Source organism: Lampetra planeri, chromosome 12 (assembly GCF_965212315.1).
Source record: "Lampetra planeri chromosome 12, kcLamPlan1.2.h2, whole genome shotgun sequence".
Classification (NCBI taxonomy): domain Eukaryota; kingdom Metazoa; phylum Chordata; class Hyperoartia; order Petromyzontiformes; family Petromyzontidae; genus Lampetra; species Lampetra planeri.
Window position 1 is genome coordinate 6,169,813 of NC_136118.1, and position 18,352 is coordinate 6,188,164.

General features: G+C 42.1%; 1 protein-coding gene across 3 annotated transcripts in view; it reads left to right on the top strand.

The window, feature by feature from the left end:
• The first annotated feature begins 956 nt into the window (after positions 1–956).
• SLC2A9 (solute carrier family 2 member 9) overlaps positions 957–18,352 on the top strand; it is a 79,107-nt gene continuing 61,711 nt past the window's right edge. The window contains exons 1-2 of one of the 3 annotated variants that reach the window (XM_078599302.1): positions 957–975; positions 2,380–2,496. The gene's annotated coding sequence lies outside the window, so the exon portion shown is untranslated. Of the gene's footprint in view, positions 976–1,832; positions 1,948–2,294; positions 2,497–18,352 lie in introns of those variants that run through there. The other 2 variants (XM_078599301.1, XM_078599300.1) reach the window with 2 other exon arrangements.

Sequence of the window (18,352 nt, forward strand, 5' to 3'; positions counted from 1 at the left end):
GTACAAGGGGCCGTCCATAAATGACGTCACGTACCTGGGGGGGGGGGGGGTCAGGCATTTGTGACGATGTGTGACGAGAGGGGGGGGGGGGAGTTGAGAAATGTGACGTTACATCAAAATGCGCAACTTTAAATAAATATAAACAAAGCGTTCTACTTAATTATATCGACTTTTTAATACATGTTTTCTCCTACAACATCAGAGTGCAGCGCCACATTAAATACGCACTACAATGACAATAGTTTAAAGCGATTTGGAGCATGTTCTATTTTGGGTGGGGGGGCAGGGCTTTGTGACGTCATTTTTGAGGGGGGGGGGTCTGACTTTTTGTGACGAAGGGGGGGGGGGGGTCAAAAATCGTCCAAAATCGCGTGACGTCATTTATGGACACCCCCTAAGCAAAGAAGACTGGACTTGCAATGCAAAGGTCGCCTGTCGAATTAGATCGATTTATTCAATCCCATCCACCCCATGCCCACCCTGCCTCTATCCACCCAGCAGTTATGTATACTGTGATCACAGTCGAGCGGTAGTTCGCGTGTGGTGGGGTCAAGTGTGGGTACGCCCGCCTCTTCCAAGACATCTGGCCAGCTTAAAAGAGTAAGCAAAATATAATCTACAGGGGAGCTCTCATGAGCTTCCTTTATTGTGGAGGCTCTAGCGCCGGCAATAGCGTTGTGATGTGAGCAAGTCATTGCAGGACTGCACCTTTACCTTCTGTGAAGGACATTATAAAGAACATTATTTTCATAAACATTATCTTTGTGTCATCAGAAGTACTGCATTGGTTTGCATCCAAAGCACATGTTTGAATGCATTAAAACTTGATTTTGTGTCGTCTAGTGGATTTATATTCACTTGTCTTAAACAATTCATATACGTGTGATAAGAGGCGAATTTGAATGTAATTCATTTAATCAATGTTGTCTTATCTTTTTGAATAGAGGAATTATTGAAGGTCATTCCACGATTGAGGTACAGTATCTCATTTTGCACAGCAATTAGTAAATAGGTCCATTCATTGTTTCGACAGCTGTTCCTGCTTCTTTGATCATGTCCTTAGTTATTCCGCCTGGTCTGCGAAAATGTGGTTGCATCTTATGTGTGGATCCAGAACCACCTTTCTACCTGAATAATTAATTGTCTCCGGCAGTATATGACAGTGTTTTTTGTAAACATTCTAAATTGTTGGATTTTATGATTGTTTTTCTCTAAAGCATTATTCTTATATAATTTTGCTGAAAGGCTCGTTGCGATTTAATAATCAATGCATTCCTTTGTCCTGTTTTCATGCCTCCATTGTACATTATGACATCTTCAATCACGTTTGTGTTATTGTCTTTAATTTATTTCTGTACTCATAACTTTCAAAAATCTTTTTTCCACAAGTTCAATACCGTATACTTTCCATGGAGCTTATCAGTTTAATATCTCCCTTTCTTCAAAGTGAGTTTGGTACATTGAGATATCCTATCCTCGGTCTTTAAATTTTTGCCCTCATTTTCAATGCACTATTACCATTTTGGTTATCTCATTCATTTAAAGTTTGACGTCCATTTACTTGAAATAATTTTTCTTAACATGTACTGCATAGAGTTGAATCGGTTGCTTATAACCGGTGAAAACACACCTATCTTATGCACTATATATTTTAACGTCAACTTGTTTTTGCCTGTAATTAGTTATGCCCTTTAGTCATGTTGTAAACTGCACCAGTCTCTGATGAGGTTTCTTTAACAATCTGCACGTTGTCGAAGATAATCTGCTTACGTCAAACATACCCCCCATATGTAAAATGGCACGGGAAGACCTTTGTCCAGTAGCGGATTGACAGAGTAAATAACATTCTGTAGTGCATACTACTTTGAGAGTCACTGCAGCCGATCGTGTTGATGCTAACAGTACATCAGAATGTTGTTTGAATGATCACTATGGGCAGCTTCTTAGGTGTGCAGTTACAGCGCAAGACATTGTTCATTTTATGATCGTGGTTAAGTGTGGCCAAAGAGTGTCTCTGCGTTTCTGTGCCTCCGTCCAAGTTGGTAATAGCATTTTTAACGTCGTCCTCAGCCATATGACCCATCCGGTGACTGTCTTCAAGACATGCCTTGCTATATAGTTTACAAGAAGTGGCTGTTGTGTGGAACATACATTTCCTGAAAGATAAACGTGTGCCTTCGGTGTAAAAAAAAGCAAGAAAGGTTGCGAAAAAGCAGTATGCGTGCAATGCATTGCTAGGGTTAATTAGTTACAGGGTCACGGAAAACATTATTGCAGTTCTGTTGACTAATGCAGGAAGTTGGTCATCTACAAAACCCGCCCTCGTATTTGCAGTCGAACCTTTTTTTTATCAGTAACGCCATTTCTTTCGTGTTCCAGGGTCTGGGAATTTTTTTTGGTTTTCCGTGCTTGTAATCGCCCTTGGCATCCACGTGGAACGTCTCTGCGGCCCCGAGTCGATAGGAGGACGGCAAGGACTTGAGCTCAGACAGCAAGGTAAGAACGATAGAACGTGGACTCTTTTTTTGTAAAACAACAAAGTGTGTCGGTTTCGATGAATTTGGGTTATTTTTGTTTATGAAAAAATATATAAAGCCCCCTTCACATCAATAAAGTCGTCTCAAAGGGTATTTTTTTGACAAACAATCACATTTCCAGAAAGCCAAAACCTGGAATACGCAAGTAATTAGACATTAAATGTAAAATAATTAAATTAGCTTTGGCAATATAGTTTAAGAATAAAAAGAGCTTATATGATACACCTCTTGTAATCTCTTGACTTAAAGCTTTCGTGACTGCAGGAATTCATATTCTTTGGGTCTTTTGGTAAAGCGACGTAGATAGAAAAATTAAAATCACGACGTTTCGATCGCAAACGTCGTGATTAAAAAAATAAAGTTCTATCTACGTGGCTTTACCGAAAGACCCAAAGAATATGAACTCTTATAATCTGCGCAGTGTTTTACTATTGACTTGTTCCGAAAGAAGAAACGTATATGTTTTTAATTGTGGTACAGTATTAGCAATTATTTAAACTTAAATTGCATGTGTTGCGGTTAATCTTAGCTTGGAAGGTTGTCGTGTAAGCCGTCCACCCTCAGCACCACGTATTAAAAAATATGCCGTCTTATTTTTCTCCGGTTTTTAACTCACCTTTTTATGAATATATTTGTTTTCGGAACATGAATTCATCATAACAGTGTCGATTTTATGAACTTTTTATTTTATCTCTGTGTGTAAATATTTCATTAATAAAATAAACCACGGTGGTTATAAACGCTATCCAAAGATGAATGTATCTCATCATTATCATAGTGACCATCAACATCATTAACTAATAGTCACCACTATCATAGTGACCATCATTATAACACTGTGTAACAAAACAATTGTTCCTGGGTAGTACGTGTTATTTTCTAATTACTTATGCTTCAAAAGTACAGAACATGGCTATTATTCCCCACAAACTTTGCTTTTGTGACTAGGATAGTGATATTGAGAAATGTATCTATTTTCAATGAGAAAACGTGGTGTGCATTTGTGTCATTCCTGCACAGAAGGTCCTGGTCACAAAAGCAAAGTTTGTGGGGAATAATAGTCATTTTCTATACTTTTGAGGCATAAGAAATTGGAAAATAACACTTACTACCCAGGAACAAAAATCGTGTTACATCCTAATTATCATCAACTGACAAGTCTATCTTACAGACGTCTCATTGTTTTCGATCTACTGCGGATAATCGCGTTGTGCCAAACTCGCAGCGAAGGATTACACTCGGCCACTCGGGTATTTAACCGAAATATTTCTGCGTTCTTCATACGTGAACATTTAAGTCCTGTAATGAGCACAGGCTGACATTGAGCCGGGAAAGGGACGTTTTCAGCCATTTAGATCGTTTTATTATTTACACATTTTCTTTAAAAACGCACCAGATGACGACTAACCATGTGCATTGGCTTTATAGCAATAAAAAAACGTTTCAATTGTCAATTAAATGGAGTTCTAAGAATAAGTTTTACCCTTTCTGGAAATAAATTAGGTGTTAAGATTTTTAGACACCAAACATAAACCTTTTGTAAGGAATCATGTCTGCATTAACCACATATACATGCACACATCTTGCATGTACTTGTGGTGAACATGCAAAATGTATGTGTGATTCCTTGTAAAAGGTTTCTATTTGGTGTTTTAACATCTTAACACCTATTCTTTTATTTTGATACTGGCAAGGGAGGTCCCATGATGTAGCTGCTCACCCCGAGCTCTCAATGTCGTGAAAGTGATTTGTCATTGTATGCAAAATGTATATAACAAGTATGATGTAGTATGGCTAAAAAACCCATATGACCGACACTGCAGGAGTCCTTAATCCAGCAGTGGATTGACAAAGGGTTGTGCATTATACAGTACACGAGCTTGCTTATTAGTTGGGACTCGGTTTTTTACTCAGCTTGCGTGCTGTCTGTTAAGTGTTGGATTTCTCCAAATTGGAGCATCGGCGTTTGGTAAAATAAGCAAATGAGACGAACACGCGCAACATTTGTTCTCAAACTGTATGAAGACCATTTCATCCAATCCAGGTTCCGAATGCTGGTAGATTAATCTGACATTCTGGCGCGTAATTCGCACATTCGCCAAGCTGCTAAAATGTTCCCCAATGTACGGAATCATACTTTCTCCCATGAATAGAAAGAGATCATGATTCTGCTGTATCAAACAACTTACGTACAACATTTCCTTAGCTGGCATTTAAATTAGTTTCAAATAAGGGATAGGTTCACTTAAGGAGTTTATGAAAATAACCACGGACGTTCAGGAGGACAACCTAAAATACTCAACAGCTTTATTGTCTCTCATATACACCAGTAGAGTATTTTATAACTTATACAAGCGAAGATGATAACTACAAAGGGACAGCCATAAAGAAGTTTGGACACTGCTGTAGGGCAATCCACTCCTGGGTGAGGGCGTCCACACGCCTGTACCGATTGGGGGGGTTATTTTACCATACTTTCACTTTGCTGGTCAGTGAAGGTTGGTGAATGCGGTTAGTATACACGATTCAATACAACTATAATTCTGACTGTTGCCTGATGAGGCCAGTTGTAATTACCGGCGAAACGTCGTACTCGAATTGTAAATGTTATGGGTTTACTCTCCAACACACTGGTTTGCTGAACTAGTAATGAACTGGCATTTTTTTATTTACGTGCCAAATCGTATTAATTGGCTGTTTCGGGTGGTGGTGGATTTAATGACACATTTATATTGACGCAATCTAACCCCAAAAAAACTCTATTATAGTGATATGCTGTCGATTTTTGGATTTCATAAGTAAAAATCCTAAATTCAGACCTTGATACTGATTTTCGGATAATCATCCGAATTGTGATGTGACCTGACCATGGCGTCCTTTTGCGCTTACCCCCCCCCCCCAAAAAAAAATGGTGCCAAGTGGCATCGGGTGAAGTCACTATTGTCAGCATAAAGACATTGAGCAAAAGTACTCGATGGAAATGATTATAAATTCTGAAAATATCCTAACTTGCCCTTGAATATCTGAAGAGGACACATATGATCTTTTCAAATCCTAAACTCAAGTACAATATATATTTCATGCACAGTCCTCTACTTACGACCATGTATTGTTTGTTGTTGTATGTTCTGACCTGCCCCTCCTGGACATCTGTGAAAAGGAGCTTTATAGCTCATGGGATCCCTCCAGTGAAGTATAAAATCTTCTGATTCTGACGATTTGATGTAGTGCCGCAGCACTCTGGTAACCTGATTGTGCATTGTGGTCACACATCTAAGCTTAGATTGTGAGATTTGGCGAGATCGGAACATTCCGGGTGTTTTATTTCGATTGAAAGCTTTCGTGACTGCAGGGATTCATCGTCTTGGTTCTTTTGGTAAAGTCACGTAGAAGGAAAATAATAAAATAAAAATAATAAAATTATTCTCACAACGTTTCGGCCACAACGCAAGCAGCCGTCTTCAGGTGGAGAACAGGTCTGTCAAGTAGACAGAGTCTGAATGGCACGCCCTAGGCTTGGAGCGACTATTTATGCTGGGATGGAGGGGCGAAGAGCGCCTTGACAAAATAATTTGCATATCAAGAGGAATTTGGCATATTTATGGGAAATGCAGATATGCGATTAGTACTACTTGTGAAATGCGTAGGAGGTTTGGCGAGGGGCTTAAAGTCATTATGCCCATGCATTATGCAGGATTAGCAGTATCAAAGGGAGGGAGTAAGGTTAGAATTAATAAAGGGAAGGAATGTTAATAATATGGCGCCGCAGCAACTAATATGCTTATAGACTATACATTGTAATATTACACTATGTTTTATTCTACCCACCCAACTGTATACCACACTGCTGTATATTCACTATACAATTACGAAACTATATATTACCTTATACATTGTATTACACATTACACTTTAATACTATTTATTATTATACAATATGCTGTACACTATACCATTGACCGTCGTGTGAAAGGTACAAAGAGGAAGAAATGGGAGAGTGGTGGTAGGAAGCTTGCAGCGGAGCAAAGAATCCATTCTCTGCGGAGAATACAAGATATATAGTCAATGTCAGTGAGTGGACTGCGGTCTGAAAGTCACCATAAACGTGAACACAATCAGTTAAGATCCGAAATGGTTTATTACGTCCTTCCAATGATTACTGAGCCAGAATCCATCTTCTCGGTTGAAATTGTCTCTGTGTTTGTATATGTGGATCGCCTCATGGACGAATCTCTCATGGTAGCCGGATGGCTTGCAGAGAACCTCTGTCTTGGAGAAATCAATATCATGTAAGCCCACTGAATTGTAACAGTGATCTGCCACGACTGAGGTGTTTGTCCTACCGTGTTTCAAGTCTGCTTTATGTTCACGGATGCGGTCCGAGGGTGTTTTGGTCATAGGCTTAATAATATTGATGTTTTCAACAGTTCGAAATGCTTATTTGCCAACACAGGCTTCCTGAGTTCGATTCCCAACCACGGTAAAACGCTAGTTGAAAGTGACCTCTTCACTCACTCCCCGCTTGCTCCTCACCAACCCGTACTGACCAGCGTCATAAAGTAAAATGAAACAACTCCCCGTGAACGACACGGCGTAGAGATGCTTTCATCCAGAAGTGGATTGACAAACGACTATTTGCTTGGCAGGAAAACAATTATAGGTAATCATATAATTAACGAGGAGCATACAATTTAAATTCTACTATAACTGAAAGAAAGAAATATTCAAATGTAATAGCTGGTTATGACACCGGTACCTGCTCTGGTGAATGATTATGGTTCAAGGTATTTGAGGTCCACTTGACGGTTGATAGTAAAAACATACAAACCAGTACTTCAGAAAATGGTGGGCCCGTAGAAACGTAGATAAGGAACAGTACATGCATGGAACATTCATTTTAAAAACATTAATAGGTTAGCAACTGAACCAACATGGAAAAGTGATTCACACCTAAATAGAAGCTTTGAAAGTTCCTGAAAAACATAAATTGTGGTTCAACAAAGACATATTACAAAAGCATCTAAATATTACATAAAGGTGTGAAAGGTGGTAGGTGTTGCGACTATTACAAAGCACGAGGTAACTTGCTTTTCCGAGGTTCACAGATTGTCTCTGAACATTGAAGGTCATTCAATGTTTTGGTTACCTTTTGTTTCGCTATTTGATTACTTTTATTGCTCTAGCCACGGTGGCAAGATGTTAACTACCTATCCTGGTATACAGTTCGAACACAACTCTGACGCCTGTATATTTGGAGTTTGCATGTTCTCCCCGTGGTTGTGTAGATTTTTTATCCGGGTCCTCCGGGTTTTCCCTCCACATTAGAAACATGCGCATATATTATTTGGCTGCTATTAATTTCCACGTGATAAGCCACTTTGTTGAGCTATCATTTGTGGCCAGGTCGCTTCTGAAAAAGAGCTATACAGCTCAGTGGGCCTTACCTGGTAAAATACAAATGTTGATTAGAATATGTCCAGCAACCTTCATGTCACCAAGGAGCAAATATGGACCCCCTGTTGTGTGCCCTTAGGTGGCTTTTTATTTATCCAATGCACATGCGATAACAGTGGACGATTATAATTGTTTCTACATTAATCCATTTGCATCTTATGGCTCAGTTGCCGCTGTGATCTATTCGATATATTGCGTGTCCATCTGTGAATACAAATCATATTTTACAGCTACTTTCCGCCAATCGACTTCTGAAGGCAGCCTCCCCATTCTGTGTCGTTGACGGAGGGTTAACGTTACTTCGCCACGCTGGTCGATGTGGGTTGGTGGTGAACAGCGGGGAGCAGAAGCTGCAGGACCGGTGCAGATATCAACTCATCACTGATATTAGCCATGGCTAGGAATGAACCTCAGGTCGCCGGATTTTTAGCGAGGGGAGCGGTGGTCCACCGAGTATATGGTCAAAGTGACTACAAGTCGGACGAAACACACACAAAACAAATATTTTACCCCCTTATCTTTTTGATGTAATGTACTCATATTGTGCGTTCTGATCTGTTTAACACACGTTTGAATATGAATGAGATAACATACTTTAAACTCAGGGCCAGGCACGACAAAATTTTGCTCCAGCGCATTTCAACTGCGTATACGCCACATGTCACTACTCTTGTGCAACAGGCAAGGCGTCTTGGCTCTTAACTCATACATGTCAACCCATACGGTTTACCCGTATTCTTGTACAGGGAATTTGAGTTTTCAGGTCCATACGGCGTACAGCCGTTTCAATACGGGTAAAATGTGTTTTTGTCTATTTGTTTGTGTTTCTCCATTGTGATGGGACTTTGTAGTATGAACGTTGAGATTTATAAGGGGGCACAGGGTGACCAATAAGGTCTGAATTGACCTGTAATAAGGTAGGCGCTGATAAGGGGTTGACAGGTATGTTAACTTACAACATCGCCCTTCTTGTTTATAGACATGCAAACATGTGTCATACAGCGTGGTATGATGGGAACTTTGTCCACAGACCAAACCCTAACTTATTTCTCATTCAGTCGATAAACGCCGCGTAGTACACAACTGCAGGGCAGTACTGTAATAAAGTTTAACACAAGAGTAGACCGCGGTAGAAATCATTTTTTGCCACCCGGACACTTATTTATGCAAATTCTCAGATTGTCCAGGTTAGATGGTAAACCTAGCCCTGAAGACACGACCCAGAAACGTAAGTACAGTGTAAGAGGTTACTGCATTGGTTTGAAGATAAGCAGAGATTTGGACAGCTACCACTGTTTATAAAAGTTATCTTATCGGCTGCAACGGGCCTGCGTTGTAAAAAGAGGACAATTTCAGAAAAAATCCTTTGCACAATAATACTATGGTCCAAACCTTCATCAAGCCACAATAAACAGCGTGGTGAAGTATGGTCAAGCAACTAACACGACTCTCACGGCCTCTGGAGGCCGTCATCCAGCAGTGGATTGACACAAGGGTTGTACATGTGAAAAGTATTTCACGCAGCTATTGAAACAAGGAAGAATAATCATGCATTCACATGTAATGTGTAAACATGCGTTTGATCTTGGGGAGTGATGTATTGTCTTTAATTCGCGTTAATAACAGTAGCGCCCACGCCAGGTGCCCAGAAAAAGGTGTCAGTACGTCCATAATCAGAATCAAAATCTGTATTTAGCCTGGAGGAATTCGATTAGCTATGAAGCTTTTTTCATAGATATCCAGTAATGGTGGCGCATGCCTATGTAATCCAGCACTGTGGGGGCGAGGGTCGGTGAAACGGACAAACGTTATGCAACTCCCTTCCCGTGGGTATCGAGGTGCAATACCATGTCTCACCGGGAGAAGGTAGTACAGCCAGTGGACTAATCGCAATGAGTATGGGGATAGAGTGTTGCTCCCTTGCAAGCGCGTTGTTTTTCGGGGTGCTCCGGTTCCTTACCACTCGCATAAACACTCACTAAATGGCTGAAAACATCTGAAAAATAAAAACCCCAAATGCAAGACCCTCCTGAAAAGGAGTCGTACGACCCGGTGTGGCTCTCCTGGATACATAAGTAAAGGTAAAACAAGAAAGCTCGGCGAACCGAGCTTTGGGCAACCTTTTGATCAACATGTGAGGTTTTCTATCGGACAGTTCCCTTAAAGTAACACGACTCTATTCAGGACTCAAGTTTGGTTCACATCGGACCATCTCTACGAGATTTACCAAGCTACAGACAGACGGGCGGACAGAGCTAATGCATTACAAACGTTTTACATTTGAGTTGGAAAGCGGTAACAGTGCAATATTCTACACGGGGATGCATTCATATTCACCGCGTGCGTGTTGCCGTTATATCGTGAATATCGATCGGCATGTGATATCATCGTATGAGAATAGGGTTTCCCCTTTTTTCTGGCAACAAAACAGGTGGCAAAGGAGGTCTCATGATGTGATACCATCGTTTGCAACCCTGCCTCCTATGCGTTAACGATTTGTGCACTCGTGACCCCAGAGGTCGCCAGTTTGTTCTCCCGGCGCTGCAGTTGAAACAAGGGTGGGAGTTTATTAAACCCCCAACCTGTCCACCCAACAGTGTAAACGGATAAACTACAGGTCGCGTGGGGTAGGGTAAAGCGAGGGTACTCTCACACCTTCCAAGACACCTGGCCAACATGGAATAGTAGGGGCCGTCTGGACCACCCTCTAGTGGAGGCCCTTCCTAACAGAAGTGACGGGAGCGAGAATGGGTGTTCAAGATCAAATATTTAATCTCTGCACTGTGCCTCCTCTGTTATCGCTACTGCTTCTGAATATGCGTGTCAAAATGTAATGTAACTTGTTAATGAAAACCACGTACAAAATTTTCACACCAAAATTGTCTCGATGGGCCCTTTGGTTTTGAAGGCTATCTCGGGCATCATCATCATCATCCATTGTCAATGTACTGCTGGATGAAGGCCTCCCCAAGCCTTCGGCGTATCTCGCGCTTGCGATGCCCACAATCCATCAGTAAATGTGTCACGTTGAGCCAACGTCGGCATGTGGTTGGAACGGTTGGGCAAAAGTTGGCCCAATGTCCCGTGTCTCCTTGGTTAGTTCCTTCTGCACACGAGAGCTTGGGCAAGATATGTCGCTCGAAAAGAATGATGGGAATCAGCGTGGAAAGCTCCGTACCTAAAATGACAGCGAGAGAGCGTAAGAGGAGCACATAGGTCCGAGAATATACGCAAGTCAGAGACAACCCAAGTGGGAATGGGCAGGATCCGTCACAAAAAAGAGACATTGAGCGGTGGTCGAGACTAACGACAGAATGGAAGCCAAAGGAGGAGGGATACACGACCGAGAGGACGGCCACAGCAGAGATGGACGTATAGACATAGTACACATATACCTGAAAACAAACAACATCATCCTCCTGCGGGAGAAACGAAACATTTACATAGCTCGGCACAATGCCGACCTGCTGGGTGAACGCTGTGTAATTACGCAATTGGGCCGCATGGAAGCTGCATTGTCATCTTCAATCAATCTTTATTTTTAAATCCTTTATATTAAGTTCACTTGCTTGCTTGCTTGCGCGCTTACGACCGTGCAAATCTTTCGGTCGTTGTTTAACCCACTTCCCGTGATCCAATCGAGCTGACATTTTGCACACAGACTCGTTGTGCGTGACAATTTATTTTCGTGAAAATTTTTTTCCAAAATTTTACACTTTTTAGGAAAAAATAATTATATTTAATTACCAATTGCTTAATGGTGGCAGGCAATCATCTGACCCATAGGTGGCAGCCATCTCAAGCCAGAGGACGAGAGGACTCTAGCCGCCACGCATATAAAGGATTTATAGTGATAAACTTTGTTTTTACGGGTTAATATTATATTCCGATATCGCCCTCGGTAAAGTAGGCATCAGTGCGCAGTGCAGAGAACCGCAACCGGTACAGGGGGCACGGAGCAACAGGAATGAAAGAAGAAACCCGTCCCGACCTCAGCGACGAACAGCGAGTGAGCAAAGTAAATTTGCAACCGCGGCGCGACGAATCGCACAAGGTGAGTAGCAAATCGAAAGAAATAATAAGTAAAGAAACGCTTTGGATTGTTTTTTTTCCATTTTGTGGGAAGGCGAACCTGGACAGGTGCGGCTTGCACAGATCGCGGAATTGAGAGGCACGCGGCAGCGTTTTGGATGCCCGGTGGCAGGCAGGCAGGCAGGCGAGGTGGTGGCGTTCCACACTGTTGGGGCTGACCTCGAGAAAGCTCCGTCCACCCCCCGGCGTCTTCGGGTGAACAATCCTGGGCTGGACAAAGTCTTGCCGTTCCCCTGGAACGGAGTGCATAGCATGTGCCTGAGGATCAGAGGGAGATGCGGTTTTGCAGGTGGATAAGGGGCCAAGCCATGCAGTGCATCTTATACTGTGCATAGGTACAGCTCTTACCAATCCACTGTTCGTTGAAGGTCTCTCCATTCCATGTTCGGTTTGGGGGTGCATCGAACATACTTCACCATGTTGGTCATAAAGGGTTGATGCAGAAGGGAGGGGGGTGAACAAATCAGTCCCCACTAAAGTTGGCCGTGGTCGTGAATCATAGAGCAGTGCGCTCACCTCTGCCGTCACCTGTCCCTCCACTTTTGCAGGAACACAGTGTAGCTATGCTGTTGTGCCGCGTGGTGGCGACATTGCCAAATGTGCGAATGCATCAAGGCTCGTCTTACCCTATTTTATTACACTATTAAGACAAGCGTTACCACCACCTGGTGTGGCATAAGATTCCAATAACTTCCAAGGGCAGAAGGCTAAGCCGTATGCACCGTGTGTTTCAGACGCACATTTGCAATTTATTGTCAAATCAAACTTACTACGCCACCATTTGTAGCTACACTTTCTCTCGTGTGGCCTTGCCGTCGCGCAAGAGTTGTGATCGAGATGTCAAAAGACGTTTCAAGAAAACAATCGTGAGCGTCTGCCCTCCTGGGTAGTACCAATAAGCCAACAACGTGCGCCACGCGGCACGAGGATAATGTCCTCCCGTCATTTGATTGGCCAGGCGTGCAAGGTAACACGTGCTGCCTAGCAGGCGGCGGTACCATAACGTTTGAATTTAGACAACCACACAAGAGGCTGGCAGATCATTTCCTTATGCAGGGAGATAATTCTAAAAATAACCCCCCCTCCGCCCACCCGACACGGTGATTAATTGCGATCAACACAGGTAGCGAGGGAAGCGACGATGCAGGGACCGGTGCATGATTTCACGCGGGGATTGTAGAAAACACCGTGAATCTTATGACAGGAAGCCCATTATAAACACACACGGTGTTCGCGGTGGTGATCTACCAGCGATGCACGAGGTTATAAAGGGTTGGGGTTAGGCTCAGAGTTTTGTCACGACCAGGGTAGGGAAAATATGCGTTTTTAAAACATGTATATGGTACGAAATTATTAGCGTCGTTGTGGGAAAGGTACTTTAAGAAAATAGATAAGCAGACAATACGGCTCTATCATAAATTTGTTTCCCTACACAACAAAATAAACATTTTTTTAAAATATACAACAATCAACCCCTACGTATTTCTGACAGTTATTATATAGTAGATCACCACGATAATAAAAGTAGTTTACAATATTATTAAGGCGATTACGTGATGGTATGCGGAGGCCTTCATCCAGCAGTGTATTGATCATGGCTCATGATAAATATTGTCGATTAAAGGCTGCGGTGGGGTTGAGGGGCCCTGGGTAAAATTACATGATAAATTAAGCCCTGGAGAAAGTCTGTGGATGGCGGAGGGAAACGATGTCACGACCTCAGCAGTCAGAACAAGCTCCACAAAAAGAAATAATTAAAAACAGCAAGTCCTTCCCAATATCGGTTATTATGAGATGTTTGACAGCAAAGACGCCACTAATTAGCTGTGTTTTTATGTTAAATTGTCCAACGCGCACATTGTTGTTAATTGGATCTCTGCTGAATGGGATTCATGTGCTGCGTTCACACTCTTATTTACAGTGGGGTATGTAGCACTTGCTGTAGGTGTATATTCTTTATCTTGATTATAGCCCAGAGCCTTGATAAAAATGTAAGCCTCCTAAGGTAATTGCATTTCCCACTACGTGTGTGGTGGCAGTCGCTTGAAAAAGAGTTTACCTTTCGTGACCCAAAGGTGCTGGTGGGCCACATTCACGCGTACCGTGCACTGTGGTTTATAACCAGCTTCGGTGTGTGGTGTGTAAACATCGTCACTGGGGAGACAAAGGCGGCCGGGCGTGGTGCTGGCCACCCACCCCCCTCATGTGTGCCATTCCCGCCTTCATAGGTGCTCGCTAACAGCACTTGTCCCAACAGTCTGTTTAGGCTAAACGGGGGATCTTTGACTTTGTCTTTGTTTGGTGGTGCTACCCCACGGGTGCCTGAAGTAAACATACATTTTGGGACCCACCCCACGTCTCGATTTAAAACAACTGTTCGTGAGATGACAAATGTGATATACACAGGAATTAGAAATGTAATTTAGGAGAGAGATGTAGACAAAATACTGTTGTGTGATGAAACGGAGATGTAATGAAATTAGATAGTTGGAGACAACAGAAAAAGATGGAGATATGTGAGACAAGAGAGATACATTTAAGACAATATAGGGGCTAGAGAGGTTAATTCGGGTTTTTTATGCTCACGATTTTTTTCAGGTTGTATTACGATTTAACAGAGAGCTGAGCTCCTTGGGACCATAGGCGTTTGCTTAGTGCTACCAATAACAAACGGAGTCTGTTATTGTATAAACCTGACTTGTGTTTATTTTTGCATTTCAGTAATTTACAGCCATTTGTCAATCCACTGCTGTATTAAGGCCTCCCCATACCATGTCGGTCATGTTGATTGATCATATTTCACCACACTCGTTGTCGGGTTCAGTGCACTAACCGCCACACCATTTTGTTGATTCAGGCTCATTCTAGAAGTTGTTAAAATCGCTCATTTTAAGAATTCAATCGGCAGACTAAATAGACAAACAAGTTTGCGTGAATATAGGTAATTTGATGCTGTGGTAAATTGAATAAATTTGTTATAAAAACAGATTGAATCAGTAAATGCTCTTTTGTCATCCAGCGAATCTTTATACTGATTGTTTTAGATGTCATGGGACGTGCTGTTTTTGCGAGGTGTTAAGATTCTGCAGATTCACGTGCGTCTTTGACCAGGTCATGGTCATCTCTTCTAGCCGTCAACATCTGTGGACATTTCAAAGCAGAGCCTGACCTTCCTCTGTGTTCGTGTGCAGCTTTTTAATGAGCGCCACGGTCATCGCATTGCTGAGGATTGGGAGAAATGATCACAAGAGGCAATGGTCCATCCATCCCCCTATTTTTTACTTTGCTGTCACATCCAGGCCATGAGGTTATTCATCAAACTGACGCAAGCGACCACTGCTCATTCGGTCGCACACACAAGTTCAAGAGCCAATGCGTTTAAGATTTCGAAGTGGCACACCATTGTGACCATTTTAACAATCTAGACCAGGTGTGAGGGGACCATCTTCCTTGTCCAGTGCTGAATTTGACTCTCAAATGTCTTTTGGCAGGCCACACTTTAGAATAGACACCTTAGGCGTTATCCAATACATAACAGAACCAACGAGGCAAGTAAAAACGAGAAATGGTAGAGACGAGAGAAAAAACGAGAAGGACAGCACAAATGAGACAGTACATGATACATACAATGCAGAGATAAGGAGACAGTAATATTGCAATTTAACACGTAGGCTTTCGCGACCAATATTATTCATAATATAGGTTTTTTGGGTCAGATCGCGTTATTTATAAATGTGTCGTAACCCTCCACCACCCGACACGGCCAAACAGTAAAAAATGTGTTACGTTTTTCAAAGGACAAAATTATTCACTTCTTTAGCCCACCGGTGTGTTGAAGAAAGAAACAACAGCTTTTTAAAATTTGAGTACGACGTTTCGCTGATAATTGAACATCAAGGTTCCATACCTTGGCTTTCCAGGAGAAGGCAGTAGATGAAGTGGACCAATCAGCGTATGTTTCCATTTGTATGGGGATTGAGTGTTGCCACTTTGCTTGCACGGGCTTTTTTATGGGTACTCCGATTTTCTACCACTCATTAATTGGATGAATAAAAAGAACGAAAATGAAAACCCAGTTGCAGGACCCTCCTGAATAAGAGTCTTACGACTGAGTGTGGCTCTCCTGGATAAATAAGTGAAGCGTATGGCATAAGAACAATCAATACGCAATATAAATCGCGGCAATGAATGGAATTGCGGGGTAAGATGAGACTTACGGGGTACATTCCCACGCCGACGCGTATCTGGCAAATGAGCGTGCGTGAGCCACGTGTGCCGAGGGCGCCGAAGGGGCTGTGAGGTCATGGCGTTTTGTTTTTAAGTTGTTTCATATAAATGTGCGTGTCATTTGTTGTTCCTACAATAGCTGTTCCGCCTCGAGGGGAGTTTTATAGACACAATTTGTACAGACAGCATGTTTTTTTTTTACATCCCCCCGTGTCAGTCCACTGCCGAATGAAGTCGTCCTAACCCACGCAGTGTCTGTCTCATTTGCCTTTTTACCAATCTTCAGGTCGCTGGACTAGTGTGTTTATTTATCCGGTACGGGAAGACACCGTTGCTGTAGTTAGTTGTGTTGCCACAGTTGTCTTACGGAGAAACTGACCACCAACCCCAAGCAGGTTAAACTATAAAAATGGCTATAACTGTTTGGAAGCTGTACGGGACAATTGGTATTGAATTCCAATTGTGATACCACTGCTGTGTTCGAACAAACTTGCATATCTCAAAGTACCGTACAGCAAATACAAATGATGTCAATATTACGTATTTGTTTCAGTTTTTTTTAATTTTCAGAATAAAATAAGTAGAAAAATAATCAACAAAAGAAATACCGTTCTGACCTTTGTCAGTCCACTGCTCGATGAAGGTCTCCCCACTCAGCGCGAGTTGGGGAATGGGGGCTCGATGGGTTCAGGACCATTTTCTTGGGTCTTTCGGTAAAGTCATGTAGATAGGTTCAAAGAAAATAACAAAAAATAACAAAAAACTACGACGTTTCGATCGCAACACAAGCGGTCGTCTTCAGGAAACTCCAGTTGTGATACCTGCCCCCCTTTTCCTGAAGACGACCGCTTGTGTTGCGATTGAAACGTCGTAGTTTTTTGTAAATGTTTTTGTTATTTTCTTTGGACCTATCTACATGACTTTACCGAAAGACCCAAGAATATGAATTCCTGCAGTCACGAAAGCTTTAAGTCGGGTTCAGGACCAGTTTTAAATATCACTCGCCATTGATGTTAGCCGTGGCTGGAAAACGGATTGAGGTGGCCGGGTTCACAACAATGCACGAACCACTGCGTCACCACTCCACCGTCATTACGTTTTATGACACTTAAAATCTGGGTTTTATGAATGGCTTCATATACACGACAACGTACAGAATGTATTCCGTAAAGAAATGTACAGAACACCAACGTACAAAACATATTTTGTAATCACTAAACAGTTGGGTATTATTATAGCCGACAGCAGAGTGGTATAGACTGATATATGCTACAGACAAGACACAATTATTATATTTAATGCTCAGTAGAGCAAGATGAGTCTGATGAAAATCCCTTCATGGAATGTCTTGACCTTTGCTAAAACGAATTTAATTTGAATAACTTGCTCGTTTCAATTGTTTAATATAACGGAGTTCGTAACATTTCGGGATATTTCTAGAATGTTTCTATGACAGCTATTACCATTTTGATGAGACACAGTACTGCCATTGCAGCGCCTTTTGAAATAAATGACATAACGTGTGAAACGAAACGGAAATATCACTATTTAATGATCAGATAAGAGTGCAGTTGTTTCATTGAGATGTATTTCCTTTGGCAGGCAAACATAACTGGAGAATGTTGGCCTGCAGTAAGAGAACATAGAACACAGATGCATCAGCCATGATCCATCCACTCTTGTATGAATACTTATACAAGCTGTCACCATATCTCATGGTCTCGCGATGCAACAATTATTTTGCACACGAACCAATCTCACCACTCCTTCTCCGCAGTGGAAGTTCACTCGCGCACGTTCCTTCCTAGGCTCCCACTCTGTCATCAATCTTGACCACCGACTTGCCATAAATCCCTCCTGAAGATGTGTCCTGCCCAGTCCCACTTCAGTAGTATTCGTAACAGGCAACATGATGTTCTTTGGCCAATGTGTTCCTATTTCTCTCTCAGCAGGCATCTTTCCATGCAAATCGCAATTTTATTTTTGTGTGACATTCCTTTGTCAGTATTCGTTTTTTGTCATAACAGGTAATATACAATAAT